Here is a 15,115-nt window from a genome sequence, read left to right on the forward strand (position 1 = left end):
CCGTTGATATGTAACCTCAAGTACAGTGTCTGAGATATAGGGTCACCCTGGAGACTGAGGCCATGTGGCCAGAGGTACAATAGTCAGTGAGGTGGGTTCACCTTGGAGACTGTGGATGTGTAACCCCAGCTGCAGTGTCTGGGAGGGGTGTCAACCTGGAGACTGAGGACATGTGAGACCAGGTGCATGATCTGGGAGGGGTTGCGACCCAGAAGACTATGGATCTGTGTCCCCAATATCAGACTTTGGTGTGGATGTTACCATGGAGACTGTGGATGTTTGACACCAGGTGAAGGGACAGGGAAGGGCATCACCCTCGAGACCCTGGAGGTAGGATCCCAGGTTCAGAGTCTGGGAAGGGAGTTCTTCAGGAGTCTGTGGAAATGTTATGTCAGAAAAAGGGCCTGCAGTGGTTACCCTGGTGACTATGTACATGTGACACATAATACAAATACTGAGATTGGGGGTCATCCTGCAGACTGGAGAAATGTAACCACAGGTGCAGATTCTGAGGACGGGGTCACCTTGGAGACTGTTGACATGTGACATCAGGTGCTTCATCTTGGAGGTAGATCATTCTGGAGATTCTGGACATGTGACCCCAGGAACAGGGTCTGAGAGGGGGTCACCCTTGAGATTGTGGGCTTTTGACCCAGGTACAGCATGTTGGAAGGGTGGTAACCCTGGAGAATGTGCACATTTGACACCATGTACAGGCTCTGGGAGGTGAGTTCACCCTGCTGACTATGGCTATGTGACCCAAGGTGTGACTCTGGAGACTGTGGATATGTGATCCAAGGTGTGAGTCTGGAGACTATGGATATTTCTCACCCAAATCAGGTCTGGGGATGGGGATCACACTGGAGGCTGTAGATATGTGACCCCAGGTGCAGGGTCTGCAAGAGGTACACCCTGGAGCCTGTGGATATGTGACCCTGGGTGCAGGATCTGGGTGCTTGGGTCACCCTGGAGACTGTGGTCATGTGAGCCCCAGTGTGGGGTTTTGAATGAGTCACCCTGGAGACTGTGGATAAGTGACTCCAGGTGCAGGGTCTGCAAAGGAGTAACCTGGAAACTGTGATTGTGACTCTAGGTGAAGGGTCTGGGAAGTGACGACACACAGCAGACTGTGGACATGTGATCCCCATTACAGGGTCATGGAGAGGGTAACCTTGGCTAACAGGGACATGGGAAACCAGGTTCAATGTGTGGGAGGTGGGGTAACCCTTAGAATTTGGAAGTGTGACCCCAGCTACAGGTTCTGGGAATTGGGTCCATCCTTAAAACTGTGGATGCTTCACACCAGTAGCTTCGGGGAGGTGGGGTCACCCTGAAGACTCTGGACATGTGACCACAAGTTCAAGTTCTTGGAGGTGGACTCGACATGGAAATAGTGGACTTGTGACCCCAGGTACAGGATCTTGAGGGTAGGGTCATCCTGGAGACTGTGGATTCGTGACACCAGGTATAGATTTTGGAGGGTTCACACTGGAGACTCTGGATGTATGTTTCCTCTGCAGGAGAGCTCCAGTGAACCTAGGTCTGTCTGAAAAATTCTTGGATCATGTGGGGAAACACCCTGTGCGTTAATCTGGACACCCAGGTTCAAATTTGCATATTTTTCTCGGGTGGCCCTAAAGTGGTGTAACCTATCCACATCTTGAAAATCCGTCCAATTGCCATTTTCTTACTTTTGACAGAGCTAACTTTGTTCCACCCCTGGGGTTTCTGAAGCACATGGGCGGCTCGCAACTCCTATCTTTGGGCCTATTTACACTGGAGTGTCACCTTACAGAGGTGACCACAGTAAGGGACCCAGCACTCTGAGACATATTCCCACAGTCTGCTTCCTCAAGGGCAGTACCAGTATCACCTAGATATGTGTTTGAAAGGTGGGAAAATGCACCAAGACACAGGGCACAGGCTCTCGAATTTAGGTCCTCTGAGCAGAACTAGAGGGTTCATGTCTTAGGAGCTAAAGAGTTCCTGCAAGGGACAGGTTTGAAAACACACTCTCTGTGGATGCCTTTCCTTCCTTGAAGAAATATAGGTTTGCCAGTATCCTGCGAACTGAGAGTCACACAGTGCTTGAAAAGTGCTCGCTTAGACATGAGTTTTCAATGGTAATTTCCACTTGGGGCTGTAGTCAAACAGAGGGGTTCCACACTCACTGGGAAAGACAAGGCAATATCTAAATGTCTGTTCCATCCCGTTTTCTCTGTAGGAGAACTCTAGTGAGCGTAAGTCTGTCTGGAAAATTCTTGGATCCTTTGGGGACACACCCTGTTTGTGAACCAGGATACCAGAATGAGGGGGCACAATTTGTGTTTCTCTCTGTGGACCTTAAAGCAATGTAGCCTAGCAACAGCTTGAAAATCCATCCACTTGCTCTCTTCTTGATTCTGAGAGAGCTAGATTTGCTCCTTCCTTTTTGATTTCTGAAGCAAGTGGGTGAATTTCAACTCCCAGCTGTGGGCCTTTTTACAGTGGAATGCCACCTCGCTGAAGTGAGTATAGTGAGGAACCTAGCCCTCTTGGACACACTCTCGCAGACTGCTTCCTCATGTGCAGTACTGGTATAACCTAGGAATGGCTTTGCAAGGCTTGGAAAGTGCAGGGAGAAACATGGCCTTGACTCTGGAATTTAGTTCCTCTGAGCACTACTGGAGGCCTCCCATCTGGGAAGCTAAACAGTTCCTGCAAGATAGAGGGTTGAGAATACACTCTCTTTTGATGCCTTTCTTTCCTTGAGGGAAGATATCTTTCCCTGCATTCTGTGAACTGAGAGTCACACACTGCTTGAAAAGTGCTTGCTTGGAGGTCATCTTTCAGGGGCACTTTCTCCTTGAGTCTGTGACAATAGGGAGGGGCAAACCAACTTCCAATGTCTGTTCCATCCCATTTTCCCAGCAGGAGAGGTCTAGTGAGCCTAGTTCTGTGGAAAATTCTTGGATCCTGCTGGGACACACCCTGTGTTTGAACCTGGATACCTGACCTACAGGGCACAATTCACATTTTTCTCTCAGGGGGCCCTAAAGTGGTTCGGCCTAGCAACAGCTTGAAAATCCGTCCAATTGCTCTTTTCTTACCTCTGACAGAGCTAGCTTTGCTCTACCTTTTGGGGTTTCTGAAGCAAGCGGGTGGCTCACACCTTGGAGCTTTGAGCCTGTCACTGGAATGTCACCTCACACAGTTGACCACAGTAAGGCACTCAGCCCTTTCAGACACACTCCTGCTGCCAGCTTTCTCATGGTCAGTACCGTTATGATCTAGGAATGTGTTTGTCAGACTCGGAAATTACAGGGAGACACACGGCCCTGACTCAGGAATATAGGTCCTCTCAGCAGACCTGCTGGTCTCATGTTTTAGAAGCTCAAAATTTCCTGCAAGATAGAGGTTTGAAAACACACTCTCTGTGGACGTCTTTCCTTCCTCAAAGGAAGATAGCTTTCTTCACATTCTGCGACCTGAGAGTCACACTCTGCTTGAAAAGTGCTTGCTTGCGAGTCTATTTTCAGTGGCAATATCTCCTTGAGGCTGTGACCATAAGTAGCGGCCCCACACTCACAGGGAAAGGCAAAGCAACATCCAAATGGCTGTTCCAACCAGTTTTCTCTGTAGAAGAACTCTGGGGAGCAAAGGTCTGTCTGGAAATTTCTTGAATCACGAGGGAACACATCCCGTGTGTGAACCTGAATAAAGGGCCTAGGGTGCACAATTTGTATTTATCTCTCTGGGGCCATAAAGAGGTGTGGCTAGCAATTGCTTGAAAATCCACCCAATTACTTTTTTCTTACTTCTGACAGTGCAAACTTTAGTCCACCATTCAAGATTTCTGAAGCAAGTTGATGGCTCACAACTCCTGGTCACGTGCCGATTTGCCATGGAAAGTTACCTCATCTAGGTAAGCACAGTATGGTACTCAGCACCCTCAGACACACACCTGAAGCCTGTTTTCTCATGAGCAGACCTGGCGTTACTCAGAAATGTGTTTACAAAGCTCAGAAAATGCTCAAAAACACACTGCCCTTGCTCTGAAATTTAGGTCCTCTGTACCAACCTAGAGGTCTCATATCTTAGTATCTAGACAGTTCCTCATATAGAGAGCCTGTTTCCTCATGGGCAGTCCTGGTATGACCAAGAAATGTATTTACAAAGCTCAAAAAGTGCAGGAAAACACATTGCCCTGACTTTGGAATTGAGGTCCTCTGGGCAAATATGGAGAATTCACATCTTTGAAGCTAGACAGTTCCTAATAGACAGATTCTTGAAAACACACTGTCTATAAATACATTTCCTTCCTCAATGGAACGTAGGTTTCCAGTATTCCATGTCCATAGAGTCACATACTGCTTGAAAACACTTGTTGGAAGTCCTTTTTCATTAGCAATTGCTCCTGATAGTGTGACCATAGGGAAGGCCACCAAACTCACAGGAAAAGGAAAAGCAACAACCAAAGGTCAGTTCCATCATGTTTTCTCTGTAGTGGAGATTCAGTGTGCCTAGGTCTGTCTGGGAAATTCTTGGATCCTGAGTGGACACATCCTAGGTGTGAACATGGACAGTGGACCTTGGTGGCAAAATTCACCTTTCTCTCTCAGTTGGCCAAAAACAGCAGAGCATAACAACTACCTGGAAATGCATTTAGCTGCTGGTTTCTTACTTCTGGCAGTGATCACTTGGTACACCCTTTGGGATTTCTGAAGCAAGTAAGCAGCTAGCAACTCGTAGCCGCTCGCCCAATTACAGTGGAATGCTACATCATCTTGGTAAGTGCAGCATGGCACCCAGCAATCTCAGAAATCTTCCTGCAGCCTGTTTTTTCTTAAGGGCACTTCTGGTATGACCTAGGAATGTGTTTACAATGCTCAGAAAGAGTTCAGTTCCGTTCAGACGCTAGCTGTATTCGACTCTTTGGGACCCCATGAATCGAAGCACACCAGGCCTCCCTGTCCATCACCAACTCCCGGACCTTACACAAACTCATGACCATCGAGTTGGTGATGACATCCAGCCATCTCATCCTCTGTCATCCTCTTCTCCTCCTGCCCCCAAGCCCTCCCAGCATCAGGGTCTTTTCCAATGAGTCAACTCTTCACATCAGGTGGCCAAAGTACTGGAGTTTCAGTTTCAGCATCAGTCTTTCCAATGAACACCCAGGACTGATCTCCTTTAGGATGGACTGGTTGGATGTCCTTGCAGTCCAAGGGACTCTCAAGAGTCTTCTCCAACACCACAGTTCAAAAGCATCAATTCTTCAGTGCTCAGCTTTCTTCACAGTCCAACTCGTACATCCATACATGACCACTGGATAAACCATAGCCTTGACCAGATGGAGCTTTGTTGGCAAAGAAATGTCTCCACTTTTTAATATGCTATCTAGGTTGGTCTTAACCCTTCCAAGAAGTAAGCATCTTCTAATTTCATGGCTGCAATCACCATCTGCAGTGATTTTGGAGCCCCCAAAAATAAAGTATGACACTGTTTCTACTGTTTCCCAATCTCTTTCTCATGAAGTGATGGGACCAGATGCCATGATCTTAGTTTTCTGAATATTGAGCTGTAAGCCAACTTTTTCACTCTCCTCTTTCACTTTCATCAAGAGGTTTTTTAGTTCCTCTTCACTTTCTGCCATAAGGGTGGTATCATATGCATATCTGAGGTTACTGATGTTTTTCCTGGCAGTCTTGATTCCAGCTTGTGCTTCTTCCAACCCAGTGTTTCTCATGATGTACTCGGCATATAAGTTAAATAAGCAGGGAGACAATATACAGCCTTGACATACTCCTTTTCCTATTTGGAACCAATCTGTTGTTCCATGTCCAGTTCTAACTGTTGCTTCCTGACTTGCACATAGGTTTCTCAAGAGACAGGTCAGGTGGTCTGGTAGTCCCATCTCTTTCAGAATTTTCCACAGTTTATTGTGATACACACAATCAAAGGCTTTGGCATAGTCAATATAGCAGAAATATATGTTTTCTGGGACTCTCTTGCTTTTTCAATGATCCAGCAGATGTTGGCAGTTTGATCTCTGGTTCCTCTGCCTTTTCTAAAACCAGCTTGAACATCTGGAAGTTCACGGCTCATGTATTGCTGAAGCCTGGCTTGGAGAATTTTGAGCATTACTTTACTAGCGTGTGAGATGAGTGCAATTGTGCAGTAGTTTGAGCATTCTTTGTTATTGCCTTTCTTTGGAATTGGAATGAAAACTGATCTTTTCCAGTCATGTGGCCACTGCTGAGTTTTCCAAATTTGCTGACCTATTGAGTACAGCACTTTCACAGCATCATCTTTTAGGATTTGAAATAGCTTAACTGGAATTCCATCACCTCCACTAGTTTTGTTTGTAGTGATGCTTTCTAAGGCCCACTTGACCTCACATTCCAGGATGTCTGGCTCTAGGTGACTGATCACGCCATCATAATTATCTGGGTCATGAAGATCTTTTTTTGTACAGTTGTTCTGTGTATTCTTGCCACCTCTTCTTAACAGCTTCTGCTTCTGTTAGATGCATAGCATTTCTGTCCTTTATTGAACCCAATCTTCGCATGGAATGTTCCTTTGGTATCTCTAATTTTCTTGAAGAGATCTCTAGTCTTTCCCATTCTGTTGTTATTCTCCATTTCTTTGCATTGATCAGAGTAAGGCTTTCTTATCTCTCCTTGCTATTCTTTGGAACTCGGCATTCAAATGGTGCAGGCTGTGACGGACCATGCAGAAGCATGGCCATGAGGAGCTATCTCTCGCCCAAGGTCAGAGGTAGTGGCTGAGGGGAGCCACCCCATGTCCGAGACCAGGGGCAGCGGCCGAGAGGAGCTACCTCATGCCTGAGGTCAGGGGAGGTGGCTGAGATGAGCTACCTCATGCCCAAGGTCAGGGGCTGTGGCCAAGAGAAGCAATCCCACGTCCACAGAGCAGCAGCTGCACGGGTGCAGGAGGACCGAGAGGAGCTACTCCACATTCAAGGTCAGGAGGGGCGGCCTGAGGAGATACCCATTGTCCAAGGTAAGGAGGAGTGACTGTGCTTTGCTGGAGCAGCTGTAAAGAGATACCCCACGTCCAAGGTAAGAGAAACTCAAATAAGATGGTAGGTGTTGTGAGAGGGCATCAAAGGGCAGACACTGAAATCATAATCACAGAAAACTAGCCAATCTGATCACATGGACCATAACCTTGTCTAACTCAATGAAACTAAGCCATGACGTGTGGAGCCACCCAAGACGGACGGGTCATGGTGGACAGGTCTGACAGAATGTAGTCCACTGGAGAAGGGAATGGCAAACCACTTCAGTATTCTTGCATTGAGGACCCCATGAACAGTATGAAAAGGCAAAATGATAGGATACTGAAAGAGGAACTCCCCAGGTCGGTAGGTGTCCAATATCCTACTGGAGTTCAGTGGAGAAATAACTCCAGAAAGAATGAAGGGATGGAGCCAAAGCAAAAACAATACCCAGTTGTGGATGTGACTGGTGATAGAAGCAAGGTCCAATGCTGTAAAGAGCAATATCGCATAGGAACCTGGAATGTTAGGTCCTTGAATCAAGGCAAATTGGAAGTGGTCAAACAGGATGTGGCAAGAGTGAATGTCGACATTCTAGGAATCAACAAATTATAATGGACAGGAATGGGTGAATTTAACTCAGATGACCATTATATCTACTACTGTGGGCAGGAACCGCTTAAAAGAAATGGAGTAGCCATCATGGTCAACAATCGAGTCCAAAATATGGTACTTGGATGCAATCTCAGAAAGTGTAGGGAAATACAATGCTCTGACTCTGGAATTTGGGTCCTCAGGGCAAACCTGGAAGTCTCACATCTTTGAGTCTATACAGTTTGTGATACACAGAGGCCCGATAAAACACTCTCTGTTGATGCCTTACCTTCCTGGATGGAACATAATTTTCCCAGCTTTTTGTGTGCTCAGAGTCACAAACTGCTTGAAAAGGCTTGTTAGAAGTAATTTTTCAGTAGCAACTTCCCCTGATGTTGTGACCTTAGGGAAGACCGCCACACCCACAGGAAAAGGCAAAGGATCATCCAGACGTCTGCTCAATCACGTTTTCTTGATAGGAGCAATCCATTCAACCTAACTGTCTAGAATGCTCATGGATACTGTTCCTACATACCCTATGTTTGAACCTGGATACTGGACCTTGGCAGCAAAATTTCCATTGTTTTCTCAGTTGGCCCTAAAACGGTTAAACCTAGTTACTGCCTGAAAATGCATCTAATTGCTGTTTTCTTACTTCTGACAGTGATAGTGTTGGTGCACCCTTTGGGATTTATGAATCAAGCAGGAGGCTCTCCACTCCAAGCCACTGGCCCCTTTCCAGGGAGATGTCATCTCATCTAGATTAGCACAATATGTCACCCAGCACTCTGAGACACACTCTTGCAGCATGAATTTTATGGTCAGATCTGGTTTGACCTAGGAATGTGTTTACAAATCTCAGAAAGTGGTGGGAAACACACTGCCCTGACTCTGGTATTTAGGTCCTCTGGGAAACTTGGAGGACTCACATGTTTGAATCTAGACAGTTCATGACAGGTAGAGGCCTGATAACATATTCTCTCGAGATGCCTTTCCTTCCTCAAAGGAATATAGCTTTCTCAACATTCTGTGTGCTGAGTGTCACACACTCCTTGAAAACGCTTGTTGGAGGTCATTTTTCATTAGCAATTTCCCCTGGAGGTGTGACTGTAGGGAAGGCGCCACACTCACAGATAAGTTCAAAAGCACTTCCAAACATCTGTTCAATCACGTTTTCTTGGTGGGGCCATTCATCAATGTAAGTCTATTTAGAAAATCCGTGGACACTGCGGGGAAACACCTATGTTTGAATCTGGATACCAGACGTTGGTGTTAAAATATGCATTTTTCTCTCACTTGGCCCTAAAAGAGTGCCGCCGAGCAACTGCTTGAAATTCCATCTGAATGTTGTTTTCTTCCTTCTGACAATGCTAGCTTTGGTTCACCCTTTGGGATTTTTGAAGCATGTGAATGACTTGCAACTCCTAGCTGCAGGCCCATTTCCAGTGGAATGACACCTCATCTATGTGACCACAGTATTTCACCCAGCACAGTCTGATACACTCCCTCAGCATCCTTCCTTAGGAGCAGACCTGGTATGCCCTAGGAATGCATTTAGAAGTCTCAGAAAGTGCAGCAAGACACACTGTCCTGACTCTGGAACTTAGGTCCTTTAATCAGGCCTGAGCTCTCACATCTTAGAAGCTGAACAGTTCCTGCTATAAAAAACACACTCTCTGTTGATGCCTTTCCTTCATTGAAGGAACATAACTTTCCCAATGTACTGTGTGCTGAGAGTCACACACTGCTTGAAAACATTTGCTTGGAGTTCATTTTTCAGTGGCAATTTCCCCTGAGACTGTGACAGTAGGGAAGCGCCCACAATCACAAGACAAGCAAGCATCCAAATACCTGTTCCATCACGTTTTCTCTGTTAGAGAGGTCCAGTGAACCCAGGTCTATCTGGAAAAGTTTGGATCCTGTGGGGTCACATCCTGAGTGTGAACCTGAATACAGGACAAAATTCACCTTTTTCTCTCAGTTGGCACTAAAATGGTTTGGCATAGCCACTGCTTAAATATCCATCCAGTACTTGTTTTCTTATTTCCGACAGTGACAGATATGGTTCACCCATGTAATTTCTGAAGCAAGCAGTCTGCTTCCCACTTCTATCTGGTGGTCCCTTTCCTGTGAAATGTCACATAATATAGGTAGCACCACATGGCACCCAGCTCTCTCAGACACACTCTGACAGCCTGTTTCCTCCTTGGCAGTCCTGGTATGACCTAGGAATGTATTTACAAGGCTCAGAGATTGTATGGAAACATATCCCCTGACTCGGGATGTTAGGTCATCTGGGCAAGACTGGAGGTCTCACGTCTTACAATCTAGACAGTTCCTAATAGATAGAGGCCTGGAAACACACTCTCTGGTGACGCCTTTCCTTACTCAAAGGGCCATTGCTTTCCCAACATTTTAGGGCCAACCTAGAGGAAAATGCGAAATTTGCCACCAAGGTCCATTACCCAGGTTCACACGCAGGATGTGTCCCCACAGCACTGAAGAATTTTCAAGACAGACCTAGGCTAACCCTAACCCTAACCCTCACCCTAGGATCTCTCCTACAGAGAAACATGATGGAACAGACGTTTGGATGATGTTTTGCCTTTTCCTGTGAGTGTGGTGGACTTCCCTATGGTCAAACCATCAAGGGAAATTGCTACTGAAAAACAACTTCCAGGCAAGCATTTTCAAGCAGTATGTGACTCTCAGCACACAGAATGCTGGGAAAGCTACGTTCATTTGAGGAAGGAAAGGCATCAATAGAGAGTGTGTTTTCAGGCCTCTATCTATCAGGATCTGTCTATATTCTAAGATGTGAGATCTCCAGGCTTGTCCAGAGGACCCATCTTCCAGAGTCTGGGCAGTGTTTCCCTGCAAATTTTGAGCCTTGTAAGCACATTCCAAGATCACTCAGGAATGTCCATGATGAAACAGGCGATGGAAGAGTGTCCGTGTGTGCTGTGTGTCATTCTGCCCTTACCAAATGAACTGACATTCCACTGGAAATGGGCCAGGGACTAGGAGTTATGAATCACCTGTTGCTTCAGAAATCCAGAAAGCTGGAACAAAGCTATCATTGTCAGAAGTAAGAAAACAGATATTAAATGAACTTTCAAGCAGTTGTTAGGCCACAACGTTTTAAGCCCAATGGAGAGGATAATGCAAATTTTGCCACCAAGATCTGCTATCAAGATTCACATTCATGATGTGTCCCTGCAGTATCCAAGAATTTTCCAGATAGGACTAGGCTCACTATATCTCACCTACAGAGCAAACGTGATGGAACAGACATTTGAATGTGGTTCCCTTTTACTGTGTTTGTGGGGCTTTCCCTCCAGTCACATCTTCAGGGGAAATTCTTAGTGATAAATGACCTCCAAGCAAGTGTGTGACACTCAGGAAGCAGAATGTTGGGAAAACAATGTTCCTTCAAGGAAAGACAGGCATCAGCAGAGAATGAATTTTCAGTCCTTTATCTATCAAGAATTGTCTAGATTTCTAAGATGTGAGACCTCCAGTCTTACCCTGAGGACCTAACTTGCAGAGTCAGGGCAGTGTGTTTCCCTGCACTAACCCAGGCTTTTAACCACCTTCCTACATCATCCCAGAACTGCCCATGAGGAAACAGGCTGCAGGAATGTGTTCAGACTGCAGGGTGCCATGCTGTTGTTACCCAGGTGAGGTGACATTCCATTGCAAATAGGCCATCAGCAGCACTTGCGAGCTGCCTTCTTGCTTCTGAAATCCCAAAGGTGGGTCAAAAGTGACCACTGTTAGAAATTAAAAAAAAAAAAGCAATTGTATGGATTTTCTAGCAGTTGCAAATTTGACCATCAAGTTCCGGTATCCACTGTCAGACTCAGGAGGTGTCTCTGCTGTATCTACCCATATTTCACAAAGACCTAGGCTCACTGGCTGCTCTGATAGAGAAAATGTGATGGAACAGATGTTTGGATCTTGGATTGCCTTACCCTGTGAGTGTAGAGGACATCCTTACTGTCACAACATCACAAGAAATTGCTACTGAAAAATGACCTGCAAGCAAACGGTTTCAAGCAATGTGTGACTCTCAGTTCACAGAATACTGGGAAAGTACTGTTTCTTCGAGGAAGGAAGGGTATCAACAGAGAGTGTGTTTTCAGGCCTCTATCTATGAAGAACTGTCTTGATTCTAACAAGAGCCCTCCAGCCTTCCCAGAGAACGGAACTTCCAGAGTCAGGGCAGTGTCTTCCTTGCCCTTTTAATGCTTTGTAAACATATTCCTAGGTCACACTGGGACTGTCCATGAGGACACAGACTGTGGGCGTGTGTCTGAGTATACAGAAGGGCCATTATGTGCTTACTTAGATAAAGTGACATTCCACTGGAAATAGGCCCATGACTAGGAGTGGTGATCTCCTTGCTTGCTTCAGAAATCCCAAAGGGTGAACCAAAGTTATTGCTCTTCAAAGTAAGAAAACAGCAATTAGATGGATTTTCAAGCAGGTGCCAGGCCACAGAGTTTTAGGACAAACCGAAAGAGAAATGTGAATTGTGCCACCAGTTCCAGTATCCAGGTTCACACTTAGGATGTGGTCCTGCAGTATACACGATTTTCCAGACAGACCTAGGCTCTCTGGATCACTCCTAGAGACAAAATGTGATGCAACAGAAGTTTGGATGTTGGTTTGCCTTTTCCAGTGAGTGTGGGGGCCTTCCCTAAGGTTACACTGTCAGAGGAAGTTTCTACTGAAAAATGACCTCCAAAGAGCGTTCTCAAGCAGTGTGTGATCCCCAGCACAGAGAATGCAGGGAAAAGTATGTTTCTTCAAGGAAGAAAAGGCATCAACAGAGAGTGTGTTATTAGGCCTATATCTATTAGTAACTGTCTAGAATCTAACATTGACCTCCAGGCTTGTCCAGGGGACCTAACTACCAGAGTCAAGGCACTATTTTTCCTACACCTTCCAAGCCTCCCAAAGACATCCTAGCTCATATAGGGATGGCCCATGAGGAAACAGACTGTAGGAGAGTGTCTGAGATTGTATGGTACCAATACTGTGCTTACCTAGATGAGATGACATTCCTCTGGGAATGGGCCAGAGGGTAGGAGTGGTGAGTCGCCTGCTTGATTCAGAAATCCCAAAGGATGGACCAAAGCTATCATTGTCAGAAGGAAGAAAACAGCAATTGGATGGATTTCCAAGCAGTTGCAAGGCCGTAGCATTTTCCCAAATCAAGAGAAAAAATAGTATTTTGGCCCCAAAAATCCGGTATCCATGTCCAGACTCAGGATGTCTCCATGCAGTATCCACAAAGTTTCCAGACAGAACTAGTCTCAGTGGATCGATCCTACTGAGAAAATGTGATGGAACAGACGTTTGAATGCTAATTTGTCTTTCTCTAAAAATGGAGAGTGCGGCATCCCCATGGTCACACCATCAGGGGAAAGTGCTACTGAAAAATGACCTCCATGCCAGCATATTCAAGCCGTGTGTGTCTCTCTGCACACAAAATGTTTGGAAAGTTATGTTCCTTCAAGAAAAGAAATGCATCAACAGAGAGTGCTTTCAGCCCTCTATCTATCAGGAGCTGTCTACATTCTAAGTCGTGAGACCTTCAGTCTTTCCTAGGGATCCTAACACCCAGAGTCAGGGCAGTGTGTTTCCATGAACTTTTCAAGCCTTGTAAACACTTTCCAAGTATATACTGGGACTGCTCCTGAAGAAACAGGCTGCACGAGTGTATCCGAGTGTGTTGGGCAGCATACTGTGCTTACCTGCATGAGGTGCCAGTACAATGGAAATCAGTTAGTGGCTGGAGTGGTGAGCAACCTGCTTGCTTCAGAAATTCCAAAGGGTGGACAAATCTATCACTGTCAAAAGTAAGAAAACAGCAATTGGATGGATTTTCGAGGATTTGCTACACTGCACCATTTTAGAACCAATGTGGTCCCAAAATGAGTGTGGGAGATGAAAATGAGAATTTTGCCACCAAGTTCATATATACAAGTTCACACTCATGATGTGTCCCCACAATACCCACGAATTCTCCAGACAGACCTAGGCTCACTTGATCGCACCTAAAGACAAAATGTTATGGAGTACACGTTTGGATGTTGGTTTGCCTTTCCCAGTGAGTGTGGGAGCCTTCCCTACCATTGCACCTTCAGGGGAATTTTCTACTGACCAATGGCCTACAAGCAAGTGTTTTCAAGCACCGTGTGACTCTCAGCACACAGAATGTTGGGAAAGCTATGTTTCTTCGAGGACGGAAAGGCATCCATACGGAGTGTATTTTTAGGCCTCTATCTATCAGGAACTGTCTAGAACTCAAGGCATGAGACTTCAAGGCTTTCCCAGGGTCCCAACTTCCAGAGTTAGGGTACTGTGTTTCCCTGCACCTTCCAAGGCTTTAAACACATTCCTTATTCAAACTGGGCCTGCCCATGAGGAAACAGGATGCAGGAGTATGTCTGAGAGGGCTGGGTGCCATACAGTGCTTAACTAGATGAGGTGACATTACACTGGAAATGGGCCAGCAGATAGGAGTAGTGAGCCGCCTGCTTGCTTTAGAAACCTCAAAGGTTTGACCAATGTTATCACTGTCATTATTAGGAAGAGACCAATTGGATGAATCTTCAGGCAGTTGCTAAGGCCGCACTCTTTTAGATCCAACCGACAAAATTTGCTAATTTTGCCAACAGATTCAAGGATGCAGATTCACACTCAGTATGTGTCCCTGTAGTATCCAAGAATTTTCCAGACAGGCAGAGGATCATTGGATCTCTCCTAAAGAGAAAACTTTATAGAATAGACATTTGGTTGGTTGTTTTCTTTTTCCTGTGAGTTTGGGGGTCTTCCCTACAGTAACACAGTCATGGGAAATTGTTACTGAAAAATCACCTTCAAGCAAGGATTTTCAACCAGTGTGTTACTCTCATCACACAGAAATCTGGGATAACTATGTTACTTAAATGCATGAAAGACATAAAAGTGGGTGTTTTTCAGGCATCTATCTGTCAGGAACTATCTAAAGTCTAAGATGTGAGAACTCCAGGTTTGCACACAGGGCCTAATTTCCAAAGTCATAGCCAGTATATTTCATTGCACTTTCAGAGCCTTATGAACACATTCCTGGCTCCTATTGGGTCTGATTCAGAGGAAACTGGCTGTGAAATTATCTAAGATTGCTGAGAGCCATACTGTTGTTACCTAGATTATTTGACATTTTAATGGAAATGATCCAGCTCGATGGGGTTGCAAGCCACCTGCTTGTGTCAGAAACCTGAAAGATTTGACCAAACCTATTGATGTCAGAAGTAGGAAAATATCAATTGGATGGATTTTCAGGCAGCTGCCAGTGCACATCCTGTTAGTGCCAAAAGAGAGACAATGCTAATTTTGCCAAGAAGGTCAAATATTCAGGTTCACAGTCAGTATGTTTCCCTTGCAGTATCCAAGAAATTTCCAGAGAGACCTGGGGCCATTGGATCCTTCTGACAGAGAAAAATTGATGGAAGAGACATTTTGATG

Source organism: Muntiacus reevesi, unplaced genomic scaffold (genome assembly GCF_963930625.1).
Source record: "Muntiacus reevesi unplaced genomic scaffold, mMunRee1.1 SCAFFOLD_38, whole genome shotgun sequence".
NCBI lineage: Eukaryota > Metazoa > Chordata > Mammalia > Artiodactyla > Cervidae > Muntiacus > Muntiacus reevesi.